Below are 14,377 nucleotides of genomic sequence, written 5' to 3' on the forward strand. Positions count from 1 at the left end.
GGTACGCCAACGCTTTAGGGGGAGCGTACGTGTGAGGGCGCGGGTTAGCGTTAGCGTAAGCGTTAGGATTAGGGGACGGGTGAGGGTCAGGCTTCGGGGAAGGGTTAGGGTTAGGGTTCGGGCTAGGGTTAGGGTTAGGGGACGGGGACGGTTTAGGGTCCAGGTGAGGGTACGCCAACGCTTTAGGGGGAGCGTATGTGTAAGGGCGCGAGTTAGCGTTAGCGTACGGGTTAGGATTAGGGGACGGGTGAGGCTCACGCTTCGGGGAAGGGTTAGGGTTAGGGTTCGGGCTAGGGTTAGGGTTAGGGGACGGGGATGGTTTAGGGTCCAGGTGAGGGTACGACAACGCTTTAGGGGGAGCGTACGTGTGAGGGCGCGGGTTAGCGTTAGCGTACGGGTTAGGATTAGGGGACGGGTGAGGGTCACGCTTCGGGGAAGGGTTAGGGTTAGGGTTCGGGCTAGGGTTAGGGTTAGGGGACGGGGACGGTTTAGGGTCCAGGTGAGGGTACGACAACGCTTTAGGGGGAGCGTACGTGTGAGGGCGCGGGTTAGCGTTAGCGTACGGGTTAGGATTAGGGGACGGGTGAGGGTCAGGCTTCGGGGAAGAGTTAGGGTTAGGGTTCGGGCTAGGGTTAGGGTTAGAGGACGGGAACGGTTTAGGGTCCAGGTGAGGGTACGCCAACGCTTTAGGGGGAGCGTACGTGTGAGGGAGCGGGTTAGCGTTAGCGTACGGGTTGGGATTAGGGGACGGGTGAGGGTCAGGCTTCGGGGAAGTGTTAGGGTTAGGGTTCGGGCTAGGGTTAGGGTTAGGGGACGGGGACGGTTTAGGGTCCAGGTGAGGGTACGCCAACGCTTTAGGGGGAGCGTACGTGTGAGGGCGCGAGTTAGCGTTAGCGTACGGGTTAGGATTAGGGGACGGGTGAGGCTCTCGCTTCGGGGAAGGGTTAGGGTTAGGGTTCGGGCTAGGGTTAGGGTTAGGGGACGGGGATGGTTTAGGGTCCAGGTGAGGGTACGCCAACGCTTTAGGGGGAGCGTACGTGTGAGGGCGCGGGTTAGCGTTAGCGTAAGCGTTAGGATTAGGGGACGGGTGAGGGTCAGGCTTCGGGGAAGGGTTAGGGTTAGGGTTCGGGCTAGGGTTAGGGTTAGGGGACGGGGACGGTTTGGGGTCCAGATGAGTGTACGCCAACGCTTTAGGGGGAGCGTACGTGTGAGGGCGCGGGATAGCGTTAGCCTACGGGTTGGGATTAGGGAACGAGTGAGGGTCAGGCTTCCGGGAAGGGTTAGGGTTAGGGATCGGGCTAGGGTTAGGGTTAGGGGACGGGGACGGTTTAGGGTCCAGGTGAGGGTACGACAACGCTTTAGGGGGAGCGTATGTGTGAGGGCGCGGGTTAGCGTTAGCGTACGGGTTAGGATTAGGGGACGGGTGAGGCTCACGCTTCGGGGAAGGGTTAGGGTTAGGGTTCGGGCTAGGGTTAGGGTTAGGGGACGGGGATGGTTTAGGGTCCAGGTGAGGGTACGCCAACGCTTTAGGGGGAGCGTACGTGTGAGGGCGCGGGTTAGCGTTAGCGTACGGGTTAGGATTAGGGGACGGGTGAGGGTCACGCTTCGGGGAAGGGTTAGGGTTAGGGTTCGGGCTAGGGTTAGGGTTAGGGGACAGGGACGGTTTAGGTTCCAGGTGAGGGTACGACAGCGCTTTAGGGGGAGCGTACGTGTGAGGTCGCGGGTTAGTGTTAGCGTACGGGTTAGGATTAGGGGACGGGTGAGGGTCAGGCTTCGGCGAAGGGTTAGGGTTAGGGTTCGGGCTAGGGTTAGGGTTAGGGGACGGGGACGGTTTAGGGTCCAGGTGAGGGTACGACAACACTTTAGGGGGAGCGTATGTGTGAGGGCGCAGGTTAGCGTTAGCGTACGGGTTAGGATTAGGGGACGGGTGAGGGTCAGGCTTCGGGGAAGGGTTAGGGTTAGGGTTCGGGCTAGGGTTAGGGTTAGGGGACGGGGACGGTTTAGGGTCCAGGTGAGGGTACGCCAACGCTTTAGGGGGAGCGTACGTGTGAGGGCGCGGGTTAGCGTTAGCGTAAGCGTTAGGATTAGGGGACGGGTAAGGGTCAGGCTTCGGGGAAGGGTTAGGTTTAGGGTTTGGGCTAGGGTTAGGGTTAGGGGACGGGGACGGTTTAGGGTCCAGGTGAGGTTACGCCAACGCTTTAGGGGGAGCGTACGTGTGAGGGCGCGGGTTAGCGTTAGCGTACGGGTTGGGATTAGGGGACGGGTGAGGGTCAGGCTTCGGTGATGGGTTAGGGTTAGGGTTCGGGCTAGGGTTAGGGTTAGGGGACGGGGACGGTTTAGGGTCCAGGTGAGGGTACGACAACGCTTTAGGGGGAGCGTAGGTGTGAGGGCGCGGGTTAGCGTTACTGTACGGGTTAGGATTAGGGGACGGGTGAGGGTAAGGCTTCGGGGAAGGGTTAGGGTTAGGGTTCGCGCTAGGGTTAGGGTTAAGGGATGAGGACGGTTTAGGGTCCAGGTGAGGGTACGCCAACGCTTTAGGGGGAGCGTACGTGTGGGGGCGTGGGTTAGCGTTAGCGTATGGGTTAGGATTAGGGGACGGGTGAGGCTCACGCTTCGGGGAAGGGTTAGGGTTAGGGTTCGGGCTAGGGTTAGGGTTAGGGGACGGGGACGGTTTGGGGTCCAGGTGAGTGTACGCCAACGCTTTAGGGGGAGCGTACGTGTGAGGGCGCGGGTTAGCGTTAGCCTACGGGTTGGGATTAGGGAACGAGTGAGGGTCAGGCTTCCGGGAAGGGTTAGGGTTAGGGTTCGGGCTAGGGTTAGGGTTAGGGGACGGGGACGGTTTAGGGTCCAGGTGAGGGTACGACAACGCTTTAGGGGGAGGGTACGTGTGAGGGCGCGGGTTAGCGTTAGCGTACGGGTTAGGATTAGGGGACGGGTGAGGGTCAGGCTTCGGGGAAGGGTTAGGGTTAGGGTTCAGGCTAGGTTTAGGGTTAGGGGACGGGGACGGTTTAGGGTCCAGGTGAGTGTACGACAACGCTTTAGGGGGAGCGTACGTGTGAGGGCGCGGGTTAGCGTTAGCGTACATGTTAGGATTAGGGGACGGGTGAGGCTCACGCTTCGGGGAAGGGTTAGGGTTAGGGTTCGGGCTAGGGTTAGGGTTAGGGGACGGGGATGGTTTAGGGTCCAGGTGAGGGTACGACAACGCTTTAGGGGGAGCGTACGTGTGAGGGCCCGGGTTAGCTTTAGCATACGGGTTAGGATTAGGGGACGGGTGAGGGTCACGCTTCGGGGAAGGGTTAGGGTTAGGGTTCGGGCTAGGGTTAGGGTTAGGGGACGGGGACGGTTTAGGGTCCAGGTGAGGGTACGACAACGCTTTAGGGGGAGCGTACGTGTGAGGGCGCGGGTTAGCGTTAGCGTACGGGTTAGGATTAGGGGACGGGTGAGGGTCAGGCTTCGGGGAAGAGTTAGGGTTAGGGATCGGGCTAGGGTTAGGGTTAGAGCACGGGAACGGTTTAGGGTCCAGGTGAGGGTACGCCAACGCTTTAGGGAGAGCGTACATGTGAGGGAGCGGGTTAGCGTTAGCGTACGGGTTGGGATTAGGGGAAGGGTGAGGGTCAGGCTTCGGGAAGTGTTAGGGTTAGGGTTCGGGCTAGGGTTAGGGTTAGGGGACGGGGACGGTTTAGGGTCCAGGTGAGGGTACGACAACGCTTTAGGGGGAGCGTACGTGTGAGGGCGCTGGTTAGCGTTAGCGTACGGGTTAGGATTAGGGGACGGGTGAGGGTCAAGCTTCGGGGAAGGGTTAGGTTTAGGGTTCGGGCTAGGGTTAGGGTTAGGGGACGGGGATGTTTTAGGGTCCAGGTGAGGGTACGCCAACGCTTTAGGGGGAGCGTACGTGTGAGGGCGCGGGTTAGCGTTAGCGTAAGCGTTAGGATTAGGGGACGGGTGAGGGTCAGGCTTCGGGGAAGGGTTAGGGTTAGGGTTCGGGCTAGGGTTAGGGTTAGGGGACGGGGACGGTTTGGGGTCCAGGTGAGTGTACGCCAACGCTTTAGGGGGAGCGTACGTGTGAGGGCGCGGGTTAGCGTTAGCCTACGGGTTGGGATTAGGGAACGAGTGAGGGTCAGGCTTCCGGGAAGGGTTAGGGTTAGGGTTCGGGCTAGGGTTAGGGTTAGGGGACGGGGACGGTTTAGGGTCCAGGTGAGGGTACGACAACGCTTTAGGGGGAGCATATGTGTGAGGGCGCGGGTTAGCGTTAGCGTACGGGTTAGGATTAGGGGACGGGTGAGGCTCACGCTTCGGGGAAGGGTTAGGGTTAGGGTTCGGGCTAGGGTTAGCGTTAGGGGACGGGGATGGTTTAGGGTCCAGTGGAGGGTACGCCAACGCTTTAGGGGGAGCGTACGTGTGAGGGCGCGGGTTAGCGTTAGCGTACGGGTTAGGATTAGGGGACGGGTGAGGGTCACGCTTCGGGGAAGGGTTAGGGTTAGGGTTCGGGCTAGGGTTAGGGTTAGGGGACAGGGACGGTTTAGGTTCCAGGTGAGGGTACGACAGCGCTTTAGGGGGAGCGTACGTGTGAGGGCGCGGGTTAGTGTTAGCGTACGGGTTAGGATTAGGGGACGGGTGAGGGTCAGGCTTCGGCGAAGGGTTAGGGTTAGGGTTCGGGCTAGGGTTAGGGTTAGGGGACGGGGACGGTTTAGGGTCCAGGTGAGGGTACGACAACACTTTAGGGGGAGCGTATGTGTGAGGACGCGGGTTAGCGTTAGCGTACGGGTTAGGATTAGGGGACGTGTGAGGGTCAGGCTTCGGGGAAGGGTTAGGGTTAGGGTTCGGGCTAGGGTTAGGGTTAGGGGACGGGGACGGTTTAGGGTCCAGGTGAGGGTACGCCAACGCTTTAGGGGGAGCGTACGTGTGAGGGCGCGGGTTAGCGTTAGGGTAAGCGTTAGGATTAGGGGACGGGTAAGGGTCAGGCTTCGGGGAAGGGTTAGGTTTAGGGTTTGGGCTAGGGTTAGGGTTAGGGGACGGGGACGGTTTAGGGTCCAGGTGAGGTTACGCCAACGCTTTAGGGGGAGCGTACGTGTGAGGGCGCGGGTTAGCGTTAGCGTGCGGGTTGGGATTAGGGGACGGGTGAGGGTCAGGCTTCGGTGATGGGTTAGGGTTAGGGTTCGGGCTAGGGTTAGGGTTAGGGGACGGGGACGGTTTAGGGTCCAGGTGAGGGTACGACAACGCTTTAGGGGGAGCGTAGGTGTGAGGGCGCGGGTTAGCGTTAGCGTACGGGTTAGGATTAGGGGACGGGTGAGGGTAAGGCTTCGGGGAAGGGTTAGGGTTAGGGTTCGCGCTAGGGTTAGGGTTAAGGGATGAGGACGGTTTAGGGTCCAGGTGAGGGTACGCCAACGCTTTAGGGGGAGCGTACGTGTGGGGGCGTGGGTTAGCGTTAGCGTATGGGTTAGGATTAGGGGACGGGTGAGGCTCACGCTTCGGGGAAGGGTTAGGGTTAGGGTTCGGGCTAGGGTTAGGGTTAGGGGACGGGGACGGTTTGGGGTCCAGGTGAGTGTACGCCAACGCTTTAGGGGGAGCGTACGTGTGAGGGCGCGGGTTAGCGTTAGCCTACGGGTTGGGATTAGGGAACGAGTGAGGGTCAGGCTTCCGGGAAGGGTTAGGGTTAGGGTTCGGGCTAGGGTTAGGGTTAGGGGACGGGGACGGTTTAGGGTCCAGGTGAGGGTATGCCAACGCTTTAGGGGGAGCGTACGTGTGAGGGCGCGGGTTAGCGTTAGCGTACGGGTTAGGATTAGGGGACGGGTGAGGCTCACGCTTCGGGGAAGGGTTAGGGTTAGGGTTCGGGCTAGGGTTAGGGTTAGGGGACGGGGACGGTTTAGGGTCCAGGTGAGCGTACGCCAACGCTTTAGGGGGAGCGTACGTGTGAGGGCGCGGGTTAGCGTTAGCGTACGGGTTAGGATTAGGGGACGGGTGAGGGTCAGGCTGCGGGGAAGGGTTAGGGTTAGGGTTCGGCCTAGGGTTAGGGTTAGGGGACGGGGACGGTTTTGGGTCGAAGTGAGGGTACGACAACGCTTTAGGGGGAGCGTACGTGTGAGGGCGCGGGTTAGCGTTAGCGTACGGGTTAGGATTAGGGGACGGGTGAGGGTCAGGCTTCGGGGAAGGGTTAGGGTTAGGGTTCTTGCTAGGGTTAGGGTTAGGGGACGGGGACAGTTTAGGGTCCAGGTGAGGGTACGCCAACGCTTTAGGGGGAGCGTACGTGTGAGGGCGCGGGTTAGCGTTAGCGTACGGGTTAGGATTAGGGGACGGGTGAGTGTCAGGCTTCGGGGAAGAGTTAGGGTTAGGGTTCGGGCTAGGGTTAGGGTTAGGGGATGGGGACGGTTTAGGGTCCAGGTGAGGGTACGCCAACGCTTTAGGGGTAGCGTACGTGTGAGGGCGCGAGTTAGCGTTAGCGTACGGGTTAGGATTAGGGGACGGGTGAGGGTCAGGCTTCGGGGAAGGTTTAGGGTCAGGGTTCGGGCTAGGGTTAGCGTTACGGGACGGGGACGGTTTAGGTTCCAGGTGAGGGTACGACAGCGCTTTAGGGGGAGCGTACGTGTGAGGGCGTGGGTTAGCGTTAGCGTACGGGTTATGATTAGGGGACGGGTGAGGGTCAGGCTTCGGGGAAGGGTTAGCGTTAGGGTTCGGGCTAGGGTTAGGGTTAGGGGACGGGGACGGTTTAGGGTCCAGGTGAGGGTACGACAACACTTTAGGGGGAGCGTACGTGTGAGGGCGCGGGTTAGCGTTAGCGTACGGGTTAGGATTAGGGGACGGGTTAGGGTCAGGCTTCGGGGAAGGGTTAGGGTTAGGGTTCGGGCTAGGGTTAGGGTTAGGGGACGGGGACGGTTTAGGGTCCAGGTGAGGGTACGACAACGCTTTAGGGGGAGGGTACGTGTGAGGGCGCGGGTTAGCGTTAGCGTACGGGTTAGGATTAGGGGACGGGTGAGGGTCAGGCTTCGGGGAAGGGTTAGGGTTAGGGTTCAGGCTAGGGTTAGGGTTAGGGGACGGGGACGGTTTAGGGTCCAGGTGAGGGTACGACAACGCTTTAGGGGGAGCGCACGTGTGAGGGCGCGGGTTAGCGTTAGCGTACGGGTTAGGATTAGGGGACGGGTGAGGGTCAGGCTTCGGGGAAGAGTTAGGGTTAGGGTTCGGGCTAGGGTTAGGGTTAGGGGACGGGGACGGTTTAGGGTCCAGGTGAGGGTACGCCAACGCTTTAGGGGGAGCGTACGTGTGAGGGAGCGGGTTAGCGTTAGCGTACGGGTTGGGATTAGGGAACGGGTGAGGGTCAGGCTTCGGGGAAGGCTTAGGGTTAGGGTTCGGGCTAGGGTTAGGGTTAGGGGACGGGGACGGTTTAGAGTCCAGGTGAGGGTACGACAACGCTTTAGGGGGAGCGTACGTGTGAGGGCGCGGGTTAGCGTTAGCGTACGGGTTAGGATTAGGGGACGGGTGAGGGTTAGGCTTCGGGGAAGGGTTAGGGTTAGGGTTCGGGCTAGGGTTAGGGTTAGGGGACGGGGACGGTTTAGGGTCCAGGTGAGGGTACGACAACGCTTTAGGGGGAGCGTACGTGTGAGGGCGCGGTTTAGCGTTAGCGTACGTGTTAAGATTGTGAGACGGGTGAGGGGCAGGCTTCGGGGAAGATTTAGGGTTAGGGTTCGGGCTAGGGTTAGGGGACGGGGACGGGGACGGTTTAGGGCCCAGGTGAGGGTACGCCAACGCTTTAGGGGTAGCGTACGTGTGAGGGCGCGGGTTAGCGTTAGCGTATGTGTTGGGATTAGGGGACGGGTGAGGCTCACGCTTCGGGGAAGGATTAGGGTTAGGGTTCGGGCTAGGGTTAGGGTTAGGGGACGGGGACGGTTTAGGGTCCAGGTGAGGGTACGACAACGCTTTAGTGGGAGCGTATGTGTGAGGGCGCGGGTTAGCGTTAGCGTACGGGTTAGGATTAGGGGACGGGTGAGGGTCAGGCTTCGGGGAAGGGTTAGGGTTAGGGTTCTTGCTAGGGTTAGGGTTAGGGGACGGGGACGGTTTAGGGTCCAGGTGAGTGTACGCCAACGCTTTATGGGGAGCGTACGTGTGAGGGCGCGGGTTAGCGTTAGCGTACGGGTTAGGATTAGGGGACGGGTGAGGGTCAGGCTTCGGGGAAGGGTTAGGGTTAGGGTTCGGCCTAGGTTTAGGGTTAAGGGACGGGGACGGTTTAGGGTCCAGGTGAGGGTACGCCAACGCTTTAGGGGGAGCGTACGTGTGAGGGCGCGGGTTAGCGTTAGCGTACGGGTTAGGATTAGGGGACGGGTGAGGCTCACGCTTCGGGGAAGGGTTAGGGTTAGGGTTCGGGCTAGGGTTAAGGTTAGGGGACGGGGACGGTTTAGGGTCCAGGTGAGGGTACCCCAACGCTTTAGGGGGAGCGTACGTGTGAGGGCGCGGGTTAGCGTTAGCGTACGGGTTGGGATTAGGGAACGGGTGAGGGTCAGGCTTCGGGGAAGGGTTAGGGTTAGGGTTCGGGCTAGGGTTAGGTTTAGGGGACGGGGACGGTTTAGGGTCCAGGTGAGGGTACGCCAACGCTTTAGGGGGAGCGTACCTGTGAGGGCGCGGGTTAGCGTTAGCATACGGGTTAGGATTAGGGGACGGGTGAGGGTCAGGTTTTCGGGGAAGGGTTAGGGTTAGGGTTCGGGCTAGGGTTAGCGTTAGGGGACGGGGATGGTTTAGGGTCCAGGTGAGGGAACGCCAACGCTTTAGGGGGAGCGTACGTGTGAGGGCGCGGGTTAGCGTTAGCGTAAGCGTTAGGATTAGGGGACGGGTGAGGGTCAGGCTTCGGGGAAGGTTTAGGGTTAGGGTTCGGGCTAGGGTTAGGGTTAGGGGACGGGGACGGTTTGGGGTCCAGGTGAGTGTACGCCAACGCTTTAGGGGGAGCGTACGTGTGAGGGCGCGGGTTAGCGTTAGTCTACGGGTTGGGATTACGGAACGAGTGAGGGTCAGGCTTCCGGGAAGGGTTAGGGTTAGGGTTCGGGCTAGGGTTAGGGTTAGGGGACGGGGATGGTTTAGGGTCCAGGTGAGGGTACGAAAACGCTTTAGGGGGAGCGTATGTGTGAGGGCGCGGGTTAGCGTTAGCGTACGGGTTAGGATTAGGGGACGGGTGAGGCTCACGCTTCGGGGAAGGGTTAGGGTTAGGGTTCGGGCTAGGGTTAGGGTTAGGGGACGGGGACGGTTTAGGGTCCAGGTGAGGGTACGCCAACGCTTTAGGGGGAGCGTACGTGTGAGGGCGCGGGTTAGCGTTAGCGTACGGGTTAGGATTAGGGGACGGGTGAGGGTCACGCTTCGGGGAAGGGTTAGGGTTAGGGTTCGGGCTAGGGTTAGGGTTAGGGGACAGGGACGGTTTAGGTTCCAGGTGAGGGTACGACAGCGCTTTAGGGGGAGCGTACGTGTGAGGGCGCGGGTTAGCGTTAGTGTACGGGTTAGGATTAGGGGACGGGTGAGGGTCAGGCTTCGGCGAAGGGTTAGGGTTAGGGTACGGGCTGGGGTTAGGGTTAGGGGACGGGGACGGTTTAGGGTCCAGGTGAGGGTACGACAACACTTTAGGGGGAGCGTATGTGTGAGGGCGCGGGTTAGCGTTAGCGTACGGGTTAGGATTAGGGGACGGGTGAGGGTCAGGCTTCGGGGAAGGGTTAGGGTTAGGGTTCGGGCTAGGGTTAGGGTTAGGGGACGGGGACGGTTTAGGGTCCAGGTGAGGGTACGCCAACGCTTTATGGGGAGCGTACGTGTGAGGGCGCGGGTTAGCGTTAGCGTAAGCGTTAGGATTAGGGGACGGGTGAGGGTCAGGCTTCGGGGAAGGGTTAGGGTTAGGGTTCGGGCTAGGGTTAGGGTTAGGGGACGGGGACGGTTTAGGGTCCAGGTGAGGGTACGCCAACGCTTTAGGGGGAGCGTACGTGTGAGGGCGCGGGTTAGCGTTAGCGTACGGGTTGGGATTAGGGAACGGGTGAGGGTCAGGCTTCGGTGATGGGTTAGGGTTAGGGTTCGGGCTAGGGTTAGGGTTAGGGGACGGGGACGGTTTAGGGTCCAGGTGAGGGTACGACAACGCTTTAGGGGGAGCGTACGTGTGAGGGCGCGGGTTAGCGTTAGCGTACGGGTTAGGATTAGGGGACGGGTGAGGGTCAGGTTTCGGCGAAGGGTTAGGGTTAGGGTTCGGGCTAGGGTTAGGGTTAGGGGACGGGGACGGTTTAGGGTCCAGGTGAGGGTACGCCAACGCTTTAGGGGGAGCGTACGTGTGAGGGCGCGGGTTAGCGTTAGCGTACGGGTTGGGATTAGGGGACGGGTGAGGGTCAGGCTTCGGAGAAGTGTTAGGGTTAGGGTTCGGGCTAGGGTTAGGGTTAGGGGACGGGGACGGTTTAGGGTCCAGGTGAGGGTACGACAACGCTTTAGGGGGAGCGTAGGTGTGAGGGCGCGGGTTATCGTTAGCGTACGGGTTAGGATTAGGGGACGGTTGAGGGTAAGGCTTCGGGGAAGGGTTAGGGTTAGGGTTCTCGCTAGGGTTAGGGTTAAGGGATGAGGACGGTTTAGGGTCCAGGTGAGGGTACGACAACGCTTTAGGGGGAGCGTACGTGTGAGGGCGCGGGTTAGCGTTAGCGTACGGGTTAGGATTAGGGGACGGGTGAGGGTCAGGCTTCGGGGAAGAGTTAGGGTTAGGGATCGGGCTAGGGTTAGGGTTAGAGCACGGGAACGGTTTAGGGTCCAGGTGAGGGTACGCCAACGCTTTAGGGAGAGCGTACGTGTGAGGGAGCGGGTTAGCGTTAGCGTACGGGTTGGGATTAGGGGAAGGGTGAGGGTCAGGCTTCGGGAAGTGTTAGGGTTAGGGTTCGGGCTAGGGTTAGGGTTAGGGGACGGGGACGGTTTAGGGTCCAGGTGAGGGTACGACAACGCTTTAGGGGGAGCGTACGTGTGAGGGCGCTGGTTAGCGTTAGCGTACGGGTTAGGATTAGGGGACGGGTGAGGGTCAAGCTTCGGGGAAGGGTTAGGGTTAGGGTTCGGGCTAGGGTTAGGGTTAGGGGACGGGGATGGTTTAGGGTCCAGGTGAGGGTACGCCAACGCTTTAGGGGGAGCGTACGTGTGAGGGCGCGGGTTAGCGTTAGCGTAAGCGTTAGGATTAGGGGACGGGTGAGGGTCAGGCTTCGGGGAAGGGTTAGGGTTAGGGTTCGGGCTAGGGTTAGGGTTAGGGGACGGGGACGGTTTGGGGTCCAGATGAGTGTACGCCAACGCTTTAGGGGGAGCGTACGTGTGAGGGCGCGGGTTAGCGTTAGCCTACGGGTTGGGATTAGGGAACGAGTGAGGGTCAGGCTTCCGGGAAGGGTTAGGGTTAGGGATCGGGCTAGGGTTAGGGTTAGGGGACGGGGACGGTTTAGGGTCCAGGTGAGGGTACGACAACGCTTTAGGGGGAGCGTATGTGTGAGGGCGCGGGTTAGCGTTAGCGTACGGGTTAGGATTAGGGGACGGGTGAGGCTCACGCTTCGGGGAAGGGTTAGGGTTAGGGTTCGGGCTAGGGTTAGGGTTAGGGGACGGGGATGGTTTAGGGTCCAGGTGAGGGTACGCCAACGCTTTAGGGGGAGCGTACGTGTGAGGGCGCGGGTTAGCGTTAGCGTACGGGTTAGGATTAGGGGACGGGTGAGGGTCACGCTTCGGGGAAGGGTTAGGGTTAGGGTTCGGGCTAGGGTTAGGGTTAGGGGACAGGGACGGTTTAGGTTCCAGGTGAGGGTACGACAGCGCTTTAGGGGGAGCGTACGTGTGAGGTCGCGGGTTAGTGTTAGCGTACGGGTTAGGATTAGGGGACGGGTGAGGGTCAGGCTTCGGCGAAGGGTTAGGGTTAGGGTTCGGGCTAGGGTTAGGGTTAGGGGACGGGGACGGTTTAGGGTCCAGGTGAGGGTACGACAACACTTTAGGGGGAGCGTATGTGTGAGGGCGCGGGTTAGCGTTAGCGTACGGGTTAGGATTAGGGGACGGGTGAGGGTCAGGCTTCGGGGAAGGGTTAGGGTTAGGGTTCGGGCTAGGGTTAGGGTTAGGGGACGGGGACGGTTTAGGGTCCAGGTGAGGGTACGCCAACGCTTTAGGGGGAGCGTACGTGTGAGGGCGCGGGTTAGCGTTAGCGTAAGCGTTAGGATTAGGGGACGGGTAAGGGTCAGGCTTCGGGGAAGGGTTAGGTTTAGGGTTTGGGCTAGGGTTAGGGTTAGGGGACGGGGACGGTTTAGGGTCCAGGTGAGGTTACGCCAACGCTTTAGGGGGAGCGTACGTGTGAGGGCGCGGGTTAGCGTTAGCGTACGGGTTGGGATTAGGGGACGGGTGAGGGTCAGGCTTCGGTGATGGGTTAGGGTTAGGGTTCGGGCTAGGGTTAGGGTTAGGGGACGGGGACGGTTTAGGGTCCAGGTGAGGGTACGACAACGCTTTAGGGGGAGCGTAGGTGTGAGGGCGCGGGTTAGCGTTAGTGTACGGGTTAGGATTAGGGGACGGGTGAGGGTAAGGCTTCGGGGAAGGGTTAGGGTTAGGGTTCGCGCTAGGGTTAGGGTTAAGGGATGAGGACGGTTTAGGGTCCAGGTGAGGGTACGCCAACGCTTTAGGGGGAGCGTACGTGTGGGGGCGTGGGTTAGCGTTAGCGTATGGGTTAGGATTAGGGGACGGGTGAGGCTCACGCTTCGGGGAAGGGTTAGGGTTAGGGTTCGGGCTAGGGTTAGGGTTAGGGGACGGGGACGGTTTGGGGTCCAGGTGAGTGTACGCCAACGCTTTAGGGGGAGCGTACGTGTGAGGGCGCGGGTTAGCGTTAGCCTACGGGTTGGGATTAGGGAACGAGTGAGGGTCAGGCTTCCGGGAAGGGTTAGGGTTAGGGTTCGGGCTAGGGTTAGGGTTAGGGGACGGGGACGGTTTAGGGTCCAGGTGAGGGTACGACAACGCTTTAGGGGGAGGGTACGTGTGAGGGCGCGGGTTAGCGTTAGCGTACGGGTTAGGATTAGGGGACGGGTGAGGGTCAGGCTTCGGGGAAGGGTTAGGGTTAGGGTTCAGGCTAGGTTTAGGGTTAGGGGACGGGGACGGTTTAGGGTCCAGGTGAGGGTACGACAACGCTTTAGGGGGAGCGTACGTGTGAGGGCGCGGGTTAGCGTTAGCGTACATGTTAGGATTAGGGGACGGGTGAGGCTCACGCTTCGGGGAAGGGTTAGGGTTAGGGTTCGGGCTAGGGTTAGGGTTAGGGGACGGGGATGGTTTAGGGTCCAGGTGAGGGTACGACAACGCTTTAGGGGGAGCGTACGTGTGAGGGCCCGGGTTAGCTTTAGCATACGGGTTAGGATTAGGGGACGGGTGAGGGTCACGCTTCGGGGAAGGGTTAGGGTTAGGGTTCGGGCTAGGGTTAGGGTTAGGGGACGGGGACGGTTTAGGGTCCAGGTGAGGGTACGACAACGCTTTAGGGGGAGCGTACGTGTGAGGGCGCGGGTTAGCGTTAGCGTACGGGTTAGGATTAGGGGACGGGTGAGGGTCAGGCTTCGGGGAAGAGTTAGGGTTAGGGATCAGGCTAGGGTTAGGGTTAGAGCACGGGAACGGTTTAGGGTCCAGGTGAGGGTACGCCAACGCTTTAGGGAGAGCGTACATGTGAGGGAGCGGGTTAGCGTTAGCGTACGGGTTGGGATTAGGGGAAGGGTGAGGGTCAGGCTTCGGGAAGTGTTAGGGTTAGGGTTCGGGCTAGGGTTAGGGTTAGGGGACGGGGACGGTTTAGGGTCCAGGTGAGGGTACGACAACGCTTTAGGGGGAGCGTACGTGTGAGGGCGCTGGTTAGCGTTAGCGTACGGGTTAGGATTAGGGGACGGGTGAGGGTCAAGCTTCGGGGAAGGGTTAGGGTTAGGGTTCGGGCTAGGGTTAGGGTTAGGGGACGGGGATGGTTTAGGGTCCAGGTGAGGGTACGCCAACGCTTTAGGGGGAGCGTACGTGTGAGGGCGCGGGTTAGCGTTAGCGTAAGCGTTAGGATTAGGGGACGGGTGAGGGTCAGGCTTCGGGGAAGGGTTAGGGTTAGGGTTCGGGCTAGGGTTAGGGTTAGGGGACGGGGACGGTTTGGGGTCCAGGTGAGTGTACGCCAACGCTTTAGGGTGAGCGTACGTGTGAGGGCGCGGGTTAGCGTTAGCCTACGGGTTGGGATTAGGGAACGAGTGAGGGTCAGGCTTCCGGGAAGGGTTAGGGTTAGGGTTCGGGCTAGGGTTAGGGTTAGGGGACGGGGACGGTTTAGGGTCCAGGTGAGGGTACGACAACGCTTTAGGGGGAGCATATGTGTGAGGGCGCGGGTTAGCGTTAGCGTACGGGTTAGGATTAGGGGACGGGTGAGGCTCACGCTTCGGGG

Source organism: Delphinus delphis, chromosome 15 (assembly GCF_949987515.2).
Source record: "Delphinus delphis chromosome 15, mDelDel1.2, whole genome shotgun sequence".
In the NCBI taxonomy this organism is placed as follows: Eukaryota; Metazoa; Chordata; class Mammalia; order Artiodactyla; family Delphinidae; genus Delphinus; species Delphinus delphis.